The 14,520-nt window shown below is 39.1% G+C and overlaps 1 long non-coding RNA gene across 1 annotated transcript in view; it reads left to right on the top strand.

The window, feature by feature from the left end:
• Positions 1–10,511, top strand: part of LOC117483751 — a 14,915-nt gene extending 4,404 nt beyond the window's left edge. The window contains exons 2-3 of the long non-coding RNA XR_004556018.1: positions 8,630–8,677; positions 10,443–10,511. This is a non-coding gene — a long non-coding RNA (uncharacterized LOC117483751). The remainder of the gene's footprint in view (positions 1–8,629; positions 8,678–10,442) is intronic.
• The last annotated feature ends 4,009 nt before the right edge of the window (positions 10,512–14,520 follow it).

The raw sequence follows: 14,520 nt of genomic DNA, 5'->3' as shown, positions 1-14,520 counted from the left end.
AATACAAAGTTTTGTTTTACTTGCAACTCAAATGTTAGCTGCTCTAATCTGCGAAACGGGTGTCTCCAAGGTTTTGTGACAAACCAATATACATATGGCATCAAGACAACGCTGTTTCTATTGGCCAAAGGTCAATAAAGATGTATCTGTACGCCGCAATGTGGGTGGGATATCACAACTTATCTCATGACCTCAGGGTCCTGATTTTAATTCTGACTCACAGGGTTGTTTTGTTGTAGTTTTCCATGCATGTTAAACATTTCTTAAATCCAGCATAGTATTTACCTCCTGTTGCATATCAGACTTACACATTTAAGTGTTTTAATAAGGAATAGAAACCAAGCATATGCTGTCAGCATTGCAGCAGTCTCTGTGCACACAGTAATGAAAGCTGTACAAGGTTGAGGCTGCAGACTGAGAGCCAAGTCTAGCAGGTTGCATAACAAGTGCTAATTTGGTTAGCTGGCTGACGGCGGCTGTAATTCTCCAGCTCTGACAGCACAGCGGAGAGAAGGAGAGTCCACAGGCTGCAGTCGGATAATACGAGCTAATACAAGCTAATAGCATAACGAGCTTTTGCAGAACAAACACCGGCCAGAGCCGATCATCTCTGATTTTTGGCGGCAGGGCGTTGTGGCCAAATGCAAGCGAGGAGGCTGAGCATTCAGAAGTATTTTTGTGGCTTTTGCAACCATAGTTAATGGTATTGCTTAATTTTTAACCACAAACTAAGCCTTATAACATTTCACACTGCAGTTAGAATCCACTATATTTTGCTAATTTGCATTTTAAGAAATGAAGTCCTTACAGGGAATAAATAACAACATTGGGGGGGGGGATTTGAGGCGACGTGCCTTTGTGACGTGCAACAACATTAACATTAACCTTTCTGTTGGTCGCTTGTTAGCAGACCCTTCACGCCATGGCAGAGCGAACAGGTACAGCCAGGGCCCATAGTGATAGCCCTATAGTTTAAATCTACTACCCACAAATAAACATATGGACATGGGTTACTATTTAAAAAAAAAATGTTAAATGTATTTAGGAACCTGTTCATGTGATTTTAAGTGGGGGTGGACCTCAAATCCTCTAGGGGGATCCGGGGGCATGCTCCCCCGGTAAGATTTTTTATTTTATTTTGGAGTTAAATGCATCAATCTGGTGCACTTTGAGGGGGAAAATAAAGAGACTAGATCTATGGGAACACCTATATGAAACAGAACTGTATACATTTCATTAATCATGAAGTGTATCTTACCTTTTTTCCCCTACAGTAGTTCACTTTTTTATTTTTTATTCATGCGTATTTGACCAATCACTACCCCCTCAAATGGAAATATGTGTTTACATAAATGGTGACCAAACCGTTTGAGACCCACTGAGAACTTAGACTAAGTTAACTATCTAAACACTCGGAGAGTCCTTTACCTCACCTGAGCTGAGGTTACCCCGAGCTGACACACAGAGACCAATCGAGGGCTCTGATGTATGATCTGTATGACAGTGGCCATGTCGGCAGGCCACATCATGTAGACAGCCAGTCACCCCGTGTGAGGCAGACCACTGAACAGGCCAGGCCATCGGGAAACCCCCCGGTCCTCCCGATGGCCAGTCCGAGACTGGGTACAGGAGGCGTAGAGCGAGGGATCATTGTCCACAAGTTAATCAATCGCAGATGGCGTCGTGGTCGCGGAGGGAAAAAAAAGAAAAAAACCTAAATGGGTCGTGAAATATACTTGGGCGGCCGTTAATATACCTGGGCGGCCAAGTATAGTCTATGTGTGGGAAACCCTGCATACATGACTAAGATATGTTCGCCTTCTGCGCCCATTTTGAATTAAAATCTTTCTTTGTACTTACCTTGAATAGGGTGTCTAATAAGTTCTAATCCTACATATGTATTCTTCCCAGTAGTTTGAGTTAGTTGTATTATTATGGTAATGAAAGTACATTTTCCCATTTCTTCTTTTACATTGACAATGCTTTGTTCATTTTGATGGTGTTTTTGTTTCATTGTAAGATATGAAATGAGTTGCATTGGGAAAATACAACTGAAGCTTTAGACCTCAGTCTACAATCAGTTTCTCCTTTTCTCCATTGAAAGCAGCTCTGAGGTCGACACTCATGTTTGTTTTGATTCGGCGTCACACATCTGTGGCAGGAGGCCGCACACCGAGAGGCATTTGAGGATAAAGGTTGTACACATTTTAATTACAAAGCTGTCCTTTTTAGATAAAAGCCAGAATAGCCAGAGTCAAGTCTAAAGACAAAGCGTACACTTCCAATCAAGAAGTGCGGATATGAGTGACAAGCAAGCTGATTGGTTAATCCAAATTACTGTGGGAACATTTATTTTGCGTTTTCTGCACATCATGTGACTTTCCAGTAGAGCATACGCAAATTAATTCCACTTCAAGGCACATCAGTCCACATAATAATAATCTATTATAACAGTATTTGTTCTAATGTACAGTATTTCATTTCACTTTCTGCTTTTCTTATTCAATCAACATGTGCATAGTTGACTAATTCTGCATTATAACTGCACCATTGTGTCTCTTGCACTTTCTATTGGGCTATTTTTGTCTTTCAGTGTTGTACTGTTAGAGGTCTTAAGAGACTTGGTTGATTGGAAGTCAATGGGAATGGTTGGCGTCTCATATGCACGCAAAATTGGACTCCCGCATATCAATTGCACGCATTTCCCAAGTGTAAAGTTATGATATTTGTATTACAGACTGGGTTTGGTTCATTACTAACATAAGCTCAATCTGTAGCTATTGCACATATAACAATAAAGCATTTCAATCTTTAAGGCTCTATTGTTTTCATCTGGCTATTGTCCCGCCTATTTACGTTGATCAATCAAAGTTCTGGATGTAGTGGTTTGTTCATTGGAGTGAAATGGATTTAAGTTTCCTGATGTCCTCTATGCTTTCTTGAGTGGTTTGCAAAATGTGGCACTGCCTCCTAGTCGACATCTACATTTTTATCTGTAAGAAAACACATGCAAACATGTCCGAAACTACACCTGCGTACATTTGCAGGCCGGAGATATGCAAGGCACATATCATCTATTGACATAATGACAGCTCAAAATGACCAATAGGACTTCCTTTCATATTCTCTAATTCCATGTATGGGCAGTGTACAGTAAAAGCACTGGCACTAAAACATGTCAGAAGGTAAAACCCTGACATCTTGAATCTGTTGTGTTGTTTTGCAGATGATGCATCGTCACAGTGGTTCATGTATGTAATATTCTTCTAGATTTGAGCATGCTTACTGAGTCTGTGTTGCTGCAGTAAAGGCAGGGCGCCGTGGATCTGTGCGTTTCCATAGAGCTGCTTAGTAACTCACATTAATCAGTCAGGAAGTAGGCCGTCTCTCTGTGTGTGTCTCTCATTGACTTTCCGTGACTCTTCCCTCTCTGTCTGACAGACATCGTGCGGTGTGTGTGTGCCAGTGTGCCAAAGTCTACCACAATGGCTCCTATGCAAATTATTAACTGTGTGTGTGTGTGTGTGTGTGTGTGTGTGTGTGTGTGTGTGTGTGTGTGTGTGTGTGTGTGTGTGTGTGTGTGTGTGTGTGTGTGTGTGTGTGTGTGTGTGTGTGTGTGTGTGTGTGTGTGTGTGTGTGTGTGTGTGTGTGTGTGTGTGTGTGTGTGTGTGTGTGTGTGTGTGTGTGTGTGTGTGTGTGTGTGTGTGTGTGTGTGTGTGTGTGTGTGTGTGTGTGTGTGTGTGTGTGTGTGTGTGTGTGTGTGTGTGTGTGTGTGTGTGTGTGTGTGTGTGTGTGTGTGTGTGTGTGTGTGTGTGTGTGTGTGTGTGTGTGTGTGTGTGTGTGTGTGTGTGTGTGTGTGGGTGGGTTTTCTATTTCCTCTCAAAAACAAAGCGGAGTGGAATTCCACATGACGTACAAGTAATTTCTAAAAATACATTAAAGAAAGTCTAAATTGCGTACCTGCTGTAAATCAACAGCTATTTGCATATTTAAAAACATGAATACTTAGATATTAGATAGTCTTCTGTTGGTGCCGACCATCTGTAGTGACATCATGTTTGCATGTGATTGTTTACCAACAAATCCACTGCAATGCATCGTACAAAAGCAACAACAATGTTAGGTTTGTACGGCTGTGTATGTGTCCATTTTGTATACATTTTGTTCATGTTAGGTATAAGCTGGGGGAAATTCACCTCATGATGTCTCATCAATATTTGAAAACAAAATGCAGGTATATATTTTTTTATATATTTTAGAAATATGTTTAAAGAATTGCTCAAATCTAAGTTGTTTTTAAGGACTCCCATTAAAATGTAATTCCATACGTTCCTGCATTAACGTTCCTAATATATAGGTTGTACATATTTTTCTTTCCTTTTTTATTAGAAAAGCAATATGCAAACCTTTTCATCTAAACTCGAGTCAAACTGGGATTTTTGGTGCCGAACAAAACGAGTCACAGCTTTTTACAACTTTAAAGAGCGCACCCTGAGCTGAGTCACAGAGTCTTTCTGTCGGTGCGTGTGCAGGAAAAACACGTGTAATTGCATGTTTGTGCAATACACAAAGCAGTTGTGTAGAGATCAGCTGTTGCACACACACACACACACACCAACAAACTGTATGCAGCTTTTTCTCAGTGGTGGCAGGTGCATTTTGTGTGGTACGAGTCAGCTGGTTCCAACTGACTGAAAGGGCGAATGACACACACACACACACACACACACACACGCACACGCACACCAGGGGTTAGAACCAGCAGATGTTTAGATTTGGCCGATGACCAAAAAAAACTCACTTCTTCTTTTTCTACTTTTCATTTGGTCCTCTTGATTACAGTAACCCTTTAGCACACACACACACACACACACACACACACACACACACACACACACACACACAAAGTTGACCAGATTTACAAGATTTTTAGCATTACAAAAATGACTTTGAAAGGGTTTTTTCAAACATTAGTTGATGTTATAATTTTGACTTAGTTTGACTTAAGTTAAGGCTTTTGTTATCAGATCTCACGAGGGTTGGTTGCTGAGACAGACGGATTTGGCAAATTGCTTTTGAATAAGATTCAACTAGCACCAATTAGAGCAAGTTACAAACTAGAAATTACAACGAGTATCTTCATGGCAACCTTTCTTACTAAAACACTCTTCACTGAGGAGAACATAATGACATCTGATGTTTCTTGAACATATTAGTTTCAGAGATAAGGTGAAGCACGTAGACGTTTCTGTGTCTTTGCCCGAGGGCACAACAACAGGACATGTGATCTGACTTTTGCAATTGAGACACAGTTAAACATGAGAATAAACGATAAGACCCCTGAAACGCCTCCATTGGACTCCTTTCTTTACTTCCTCAACATAATGACATCACTATGGAACATTCACACTTCTATTGGCTAGTGCTCCAACACATTGTACGTGATAGGCTAAGCGGCGGGACATCTCTAAGCGGTGGACCAATCACAACAGAGCCGGCCAGCTATGAGAAAATAAGGCACCTTTTTAAAACAACTTTGAAGATTTCAGGATGAATCATGTAGGCTATGATCTGATTAAATAACAATGAATTTTAGCAAGTTACAAACTAGAAAATGTCAATGAGTGGATTCACAGTCATAGTGACCTTTTCTCACATTTAGGGAGGAAGAGGTCAGAGAGAGGATATGATTCACTGAGGAGAACATGTGACGTGTGATATTTCCAGTAAAATATTAGATTTCACCCGATTACATAAGATAAGGAGGGGCAGGTAGCCTCTCTCAGGGTCTTTGCTCGAGGGCACAACAACAGGACATGTGATCTGACACTGAATTGGTCTGCAACATGAGAATAGAGTGATAATACTGTAAAAAAATCCTCCTAAACAAGCCTTTAAAAGCACCTGTGAGATTCAAACACGTTTCTGCTTAAAGATAAGATGTATTTTATTGATCCTCAATTTGGGAAATGTTTGCGTTGCAGCAGCATAAAAATACAAGGCATTGTACATTAGAGAAATTAAAAGACTACATTAATAGTGAGGTGAGTAGTTTTTGTGAAATGGGATGTTTGTGAACGTGAAGTGGATCTCTGTGAATCTGGATCAGCACCACACTGACCTCACAGTGGGACAAGGGCCTCACAACGCTCTGAAACCAGTATCAGTGTGTGGGAAAAGCAGCAGGTCCTCTTGTTATTGTGGGCAGCAGAGAGACTTCCAGTGGGTGAAGTTGTAAAGTGAAATTTTGCTACAGTATTTCACACTGTAAAAACTCAAACAGTACATGTTTTAAAGGTCCCCTATTATACTGTCTTTCATCAATATATTACAGGTCTCAGATATATACAGAGCCTGTCTCTGATTGGCTGAAGCACCAAACAGATCATTGCAGCATCCCATAATCCCCTGTTTCAAAAGTGCTGATTCTCTGTCTGTTACTTTAGATGAAAATAAGGAGCCACTCCCCACGCCCATATTTGGTTAAGAAGAACACAATGGTGCTCTAGGAGGAGATTCAGGTGATAAGGTGGGTGATAAGGTGGGGGGGGGTTACCTTGGTTGCTGATTGGCTAATGGTTACACAAGCCAAAACATCGTTATGACATCATAAAGTGGCCAAAATCTGATCAGCTCATTTTCAGACAGGTTTTTATAGAAATGGATCAGGACAAAAAGAGAGAGAATCTTTGTTCCTGAAACTTTCAGAGTCTCTTTCCACAGAGGGGACACATGTTGATGTAGAAGAGACATGAAGAAGAGGGGACACATGTTGATGTAGAAGAGACATGAAGAAGAGGGGACACATGTTGATGTAGAAGAGACATGAAGAAGAGGGGACACATGCTGATGTAGAAGAGACATGAAGAAGAGGGGACACATGTTGATGTAGAAAAGACATGAAGAAGAGGGGACACATGTTGATGTAGAAGAGACATGAAGAAGAGGGGACACATGTTGATGTAGAAGAGACATGAAGAAGAGGGGACACATGTTGATGTAGAAGAGACATGAAGAAGAGGGGACACATGCTGATGTAGAAGAGACATGAAGAAGAGGGGACACATGTTGATGTAGAAAAGACATGAAGAAGAGGGGACACATGTTGATGTAGAAGAGACATGAAGAAGAGGGGACACATGTTGATGTAGAAGAGACATGAAGAAGAGGGGACACATGTTGATGTAGAAAAGACATGAAGAAGTGTTTTTTGCATAATAGGTGACCTTTAAACACACACTTGTATGCATTTGATCCTGGGTGTGTGTGTGTGTGTGTGTGTGTGTGTCCCAGTTGTACTCGTTGACAGATTGACTCATAGCGTGTGCAGCGGTGATGCAACTCACTCAATCCTGGAAACAAACTAGGTTTATCGTCAGTGTCTTACAGCGGGAAATACACCCTGCTGAGAGGACGTGACGAAATACCATCATTAGACTAACATATTAAACAAAGTGGCACAATCAAAGTACAACTCAAGAATACGAAATAAGTTGCAGCATTATAAAAGGAAGTGAACATTTCCCAAGTGTTGCAGTAAATCATTGTCTGTAATGAATCTGTTAAGTATTAAAGGAGAAGTGCCACCTTTTTTCCACATTAAAGTTAGTTTATCAGTTTAAATGAACCTCAGGGTCAGTATTTAAATTGAATTGCATCATGGGAGTTTAGTTGTCACTGTTTTTGATAAAAGTCTGTCTCAAATTGAATGTGCAAAAACCAATTTGATGTCCCTCTCCTTAACACTAGAACCGCCAACGGGTACATTTTGCAACTTTTTTTCAATAAAATATTAAAGTCTCCCAGTCCGTGACTTTTCCTGAAAGTGTGTTATGTAGCACCCTCTGTTGTTAAAAATTGTCAATATGAAGTCAGATTGAAAAAATCGCCCAAAAAATGGCCATTTATACCTATATCCGCCAGCGGGTAATATTTACCTCATAGAAAATGCAGCGTAAACATGACGTGTTGCTATAGCAACGCCTTTTGTCTACTGCGGTTCCTTATAGATAGAGAGATAGATAGATAGATAGAGAGAGAGAGAGAGAGAGAGAGAGATAGACAGATAGATAGATAGATAGTTATAGATAGTTATAGATAGTGTAACATCTTGGCGAATACAAGATCTTGGATGACTGAGCTCACGTTGAGGACGTAATTGTGTGCAGGTTACGTGCCAGCTGAATAAAGATGGACACTCGGAATGAGAGAAGTAGTCCGCGTCGTCTGTTTATGTAGACAATTATATGTCCATAGAACAGAACATTACAGATAGATCGATAGATAGTTATAGATAGATAGAGAGAGATTTGTACCTAAACAAAACACAAGTCTAACACCAAGTGTTTAAATCAGCACTGGTAGCGATATTTTATACTTCATGCTATCTGCACAAACTATATCATATGAAAAGCTGAGAGTCCACAGATTCTATTGGTATAAGTTTCATCCCTGTGCGATCAAAACTCACTGACTCACTGACTCATCGCATGATAAATAAAAGAACATTGTACCTTGAAAATCAATAGCGGGTAAATGTTACCCGTTGGCGGTTTTAGGTATACAGCGACCTCTAGCGGTTCTAGTGTTAATGGTATTGATCATTATTGTTGTTTTATGTGTTTTACAGAGAGCACTATATGATGATGGATGTTACCCAGGATGCTTTGCATATGAGGTGAGTGAGCTAATTATTTTGCCATTTTAAAATGATCATTTATCAGATACATATACACAGGTTTGAATTTGCGTTTCAACACTTGAATTTAGTATGATATTGCTTAAAAATATGAGTGAAGGGAGAGTTCGTTTTGAACTTGACGTTTCCAGAGTCGTGTCACAGGTCGAGAAACGTGAAAGAGAAGGATCTGTGTGAGAGAAAGGGAAGTGCGTGTGTGTGTGTGTTGCCTGGGAAACACAGCTGCTTCTACCAGCGCTTACAACTTTTTGTCACACACACACACACACACTTTCACTTGTGTTTTCAGCTCTCACTTTGTGTGAGGCTCGTTATCAAACAGAGACGAGACTTATTATGTAAAACAACTCCCTTTCTCACCCTCTCTGTGTTTCTCTGTCACTCTGTGGCGTCGGACAGACTTCCACATGCTCTTATTTTGAAAGTCGTGGTACTTTAAAAAACATTAGGCTTCAGTAAACGTGCTTTGTAGATATTGTTATTCCCTTTGAACTTTATAAAATGTTACTATAGATACGTGATATGTCGGCCAAAAGTCTGTAGACATCCATTTGTCTTTGTCTTCCCTTATTTCCAGTGAACATTAATACTATTATTATCTTTTTTATTTGCATTTTTAGAAGTCTACAGGGAATAAACAACTAAACAAAATGCAGTTCAAACTATAACGCATAAAAAAGCAACCAACAAATCGGCAAAAGGAGGGTAGAGAAAAGGTTAGACATCAATTTATAGTATTATTATAACAGATAACAGAACTAAATGTATTCTCATATGTACATTAATTGTCATATTCAACCCTAAGGTCATTAGTAATGTTTTGTGTTGTATACTTCGCTAATTCTCTATATATATATATTGTTGAAGTTGGATCCTTCCATTTAAAGTGTATCATCTTTTGACCAATTGCCTGTAATTTGAAACCTCAACATACTTTTAGACAACAGAGTGCTTTCTCTTATACGCAACAGTTTGGGAAAAAGTTGCTCTTTTTTCAACGTGACAATAACCCGAACCCCGTGCACAGAGCATTGTTCGTAAAGAAAGCGCTTTGCCTTTTTTTGTGAAAGAACTTGAGCTCTGACCTCAACACCTTTTGGGGTGAACAGGAAGTGGAGTAAATGAAGGTTTTTGTGGAAAACCTCACAAAAAATTGAGGTTGTGTTTTCAGCAGATTCATGCTTCAACATGTGTATTGTGGGTCAGGTCGACTGGTGTAATTAAGCTTATTCAGCTCATATAATGATCAGGTATCCACATACTTTTGACCATATAGTGTTTGATACTATACAACAGTCGGCCACAAATCAATTGGCTTCTGGCAAGCTTCCATCTGCTTTTATTTTGAAAGTTTGGTGACTAAAAAAGCAGTGAAAAATGCTTTGTAGCTGTAGTCTTTTCTTATTTTTCAAAATGTATATGTAATAATGAGATGAATAATCAGCTGTCCACATGCTTCATATAGTGTGTGTTACTATTATATCCCAGAGTTGTGGGAGTCAAATTACTTCTAACAAACTTCCATCTGCTTTTATTTTGAAATGTTGGTGACTGAAAAAGCAATGGTTTTCTGTGAAAGTGCTTTGTAGGTCTTTTGTTATTCTTCAAAATATATATGTAACAAAGAGATGAATTAGGACTTAGTCAGGTGTCCACATACTTTTGTACTTTCATATAGTGTTTGATATGTTGGCCACAAATCACTTGGCTTCTAACAAGCTCCGATCTGCTTTTATTTTGAAAGTTTGGTGACTGAAAAAGCTGTGTGTTTCTGAGAAAATGCTTTGTGACTGTAGTCTTTTCTTATTCTTCAAAATATATATGTTACAAACAGATGAATAGTCAGCCACACATTTATCTGTCAAATGACTCGTTGGCTTCTAAAAAACTTCCATCAGCTTTTATTTTGAAAGTCTGGTGACGGAAAAGCAATGGTTTTCTGTGAAAGTGCTTTGTAGGTCTTTTCTAATTCTTAAAAAATATATATGTAACAAAGAGATGAATTAGGACTTAGTCAGGTGTCCACATACTTTTGGCTATATAGTGTTTGTTACTATTAAATCAAAGAGTCGGCCACAAATCAATTGGCTTCTAACACGCTTCGATCTGCTTTTATTTTGAAAGTTTGGTGACTGAAAAAGCTGTGTGTTTCTGAGAAAATGCTTTGTGACTGTAGTCTTTTCTTATTCTTCAAAATATATATGTAACAAGCAGATGTATTAGGACTTAGTCAGCCACAAATACTCTGTCAAATGACTCGTTGGCTTCTGACAAACTTCCACCTGCTTTTATTTTGAAATTCTGGTGACTGAAAAAGCAAAGGGTTTCTGTGAAAGTGCTTTGTGGACTTTTTTCTTTGTATTCTTCAAACTATATCTTTGAAAAATGTAACAAAGGGATGAATTAGGACTCAATCAGGTGTCCGCATACTTTTTGCCCTATAGTGTATGTTACTATTATTATATATTATTAGAGATGTCCCGATCCGATCACGTGATCGGGGATCGGAGCCGATCACGTGATTTTCAAAAGATCGGAATCGGGAGAAAAAAATCGGGGATCGGGAATTTTTTTTTTTTTTTTTTTAATGTTACAAAACAAAAATGACCATGTTCACGTCTTAAAGTCATCCTGAGGCCTTAGTTTTGGTTTAAAATTACACAACATCATGTATGTGTTGCTTCTTTTGGGCTTGTTTTCATAGACCTGGTTGCTTATTTCTCTCAAATCTGGCAACAGAGTGGGCGCAGTGTCTAATAGTAGCAGTAAGCTAACAGAGAAAATGTCAGGAGTTTGGAAGTATTATAAAATTGAAAGCGAAGGCAGTGTAACAGCCAGATGCAATGTTTGCAAGGCGGAGGTTCCGCGTGGTGGAAAGAACAGAGCTACGTTCAACACGACCAATCTAATACACCACCTGAGAAACAAACACCAACAACAACACGACGAGTACACAGCGGCCACTCAGGTAACGGCACTGAAACAACCGACACTTTCAGAGACTTTTAAAAGGAAAGAGAAACTGCCCCAGAACAGTGAAAAGGCCAAAAAAATAACAGCCAAGATAGCTGAATTCATCGCGTTGGATGACCAGCCGTTATCTGTTACCTTTTTTTTCTCTTAATGCATTGCATAAAGATCGGATCGGGAAAAATCGGTATCGGCAGATTGTCAAAATCAAATGATCGGAATCGGATCGGGAGCAAAAAAAGGTGATCGGGACATCCCTATATATTATTATTATATATCCCAGATTAGGCCAAAAGTTAGCATCCAATTATTCAATAGCAAGGTATTTATTCCGTATGAACCACCAAGCCCTAACAATCTTTCACGCAACATTCAGAAATGTAGTTTGTTTTTTGAACATGAATGTATATGCAAGAACAAGCGATTAAAAAAAAAACATTAAATTATTACATTTTAAAAAACATTTAAGGTGTATTTAATCAGCTTTGAGTCAAAAACGACATGAAACAGTTGTGTCACAATGTGTAATGCGAGTCCAACATTTAAGAACAGCAGGTCATGTAAATCATTCAGTATCTGGAGGGAGGTTTTTTTCTGCACATTGGCTAATAGGAGGGAGGAGTGTGTGTGTGTTGTGGGAGGAGACAGGGAGGAGTGTGTGTCTCTTCATGGCAGGGGGAGGGGGAGAGAGAGAGAGAGAGAGAGAGGATTTGTGGCATGTACTTTGTCAGCTGTCATTAGGCGCAGATGACACACACGAAGGTAATCTGGCAGAGAAAAAGAGGGGAAATACAAAACGAGTGTGTGATTGAGTGCCGTGTGTGTATGTGTGTGTGTGTGTGTGTGTGAACTGCTGTGTTGATTGTGTGAAAAACAGAGCGTCCGGCCGGCATGGGATGGATGGTCGGCCGGATCTGGACTGGTTATGGACTGGTTTAACCAAAACAGAAGTAAGTGACTTGATTTTATTTTGAAAAACAGATTTAAAGGGCCGGTACTATAAAATAGAGCTATGTGTTTACTCCTGAAGGAAGTCTTTAACTGAGTTTGTAGTTGATTGTGTATGCACCATACTGTTTACTAACAAAACTGAAATGAAGCAACCTTTAACTATAAGAAAAAACATTATGCATTTTAAAAAATATAGTGTTTTATCCCTTTTGTTAAAACACCTGTAAGTCAATTTGGGAGTCATATAAGGATCCAACCTTTTGAGATAGTGGGCTGATGTTTTGTTTACTTCTAAAAAGACAACATGTGTTAGTATAAATTCTTCAAATATGTTATGTTAAATGGACTATTACAATACATATCTCAATATTTTGAACGACATCTTATTATCTGTATTATATTTTTTGACTTCTCATTTATTGACTTGTCCATACATGTTCAAATTTCAAACCCCCTCTTTTACATACAGTATAAATAACACAGGGCAAAGATAGAAGCCTTAAATTCTGTTGATTTGTTTAGCATTTTAACTAGGAATAACAAGTATTATATAATCATGTAACAATTTATTACCAGTACGAGTTTGATGCTCACAGTATGCGAAGAGTTGGACTTTGAGCTGTCATGTATTATTGTGGTTTTGACTCAGTGCCTGTGCGTGTCTGTGTGTGTGTGAGTGTGTGTTGGGGAGGAGTGGTTATGAGTGACTGGTCACACACAACACACACACACACACACACACACACACACACACACACACACACACACACACACACACACACACACACACACACACACACACACACACACACACACACACACACAGAGTGCACAGTCAGCAGGCCTGTCGCTGCTCTGTCACCTGAGGTTTAACAGCCAACTGTTTACTCAGTTCTCCGTGGTTCAATAACAACTGTTGTTAGCACTCATTCAGAAAGAAACAGCTTCACGTCGTGTGCAGCGAACAATTCAACAGAAAGCCAAAGTCAACCGGCAACGCTTTCACAGCTTTTACAAAGTCAGAGTTTCACAATGATGATGTTAACACTTCTAGATAAATACGAAGTAGGATAAGTCTTTTATGGACACACTTAGCAAGACGTTTGTTCTGTGTTATTCACTGTTTGCCTACAAGAGTATTTACACAGGACACAAGAATGAATGTGTTTATCCAGCTTCTGAAAGCATGACTTATAACTTATAACCCTCATAGGTGACCACATTATTTGTCAGTATGCCTAAAAACAGACTCTATTTTGGAGCCGTTTTTGTCTGAACACACTGACATAAGATCCTTAATGTACTCACTGCAGAAACAGGGGTTTTACAAGGTCTCTCAGCTGTGACTGTATGTTAATTTTCTCGCTGCAGATAAGTAGATCAGGGAGTTGAAGGTGGAGTTTGACCCGAGGCCATTTAAACAATGTAACACTCAGCAGTATTCTTGCTTTCGTTTCTTGTTTTAAAAGCTATGTTACTCATCATATCAGTTCATTTAACTCCCATTAGTTTAGTCACCCATGTCAGATACAAGATGTATTGGCTTCTAACTTGTCAGTGTATTACAGGATATCCTTTATTAACATAAAGGTTAATTTGTGGTATTGGTGTACAAAATGTGGCATAAAGTAGTGTTATCATGGTTTCTGGTGTTGAGAAATACAACCTAGATGTTCATTTTCGGTCTCCATACCACAAATAACCGTTATCTAAGTCAATGTTACGCCAAGTTTTTTTTCTCTCAAAGTGTCGTAAGTAAACTGATTAGTTAGCTCACTGTACTGATAAATCCCCATTATAAAAAAAGGTCTAACACGTTTATTTTAATCGTATTGTCCTTAAACTGAGAAGCTTGATATGAAACTTGAGGGTACAGCACATAGTTTGAAATCACTCTCGTG

The sequence above is a fragment of the Trematomus bernacchii genome, unplaced genomic scaffold, assembly GCF_902827165.1.
Source record: "Trematomus bernacchii unplaced genomic scaffold, fTreBer1.1, whole genome shotgun sequence".
NCBI lineage: Eukaryota > Metazoa > Chordata > Actinopteri > Perciformes > Nototheniidae > Trematomus > Trematomus bernacchii.
The sequence above is the reverse complement of the archived record's forward strand: the minus strand, read 5'-3'. Positions and strand labels throughout refer to the sequence as shown.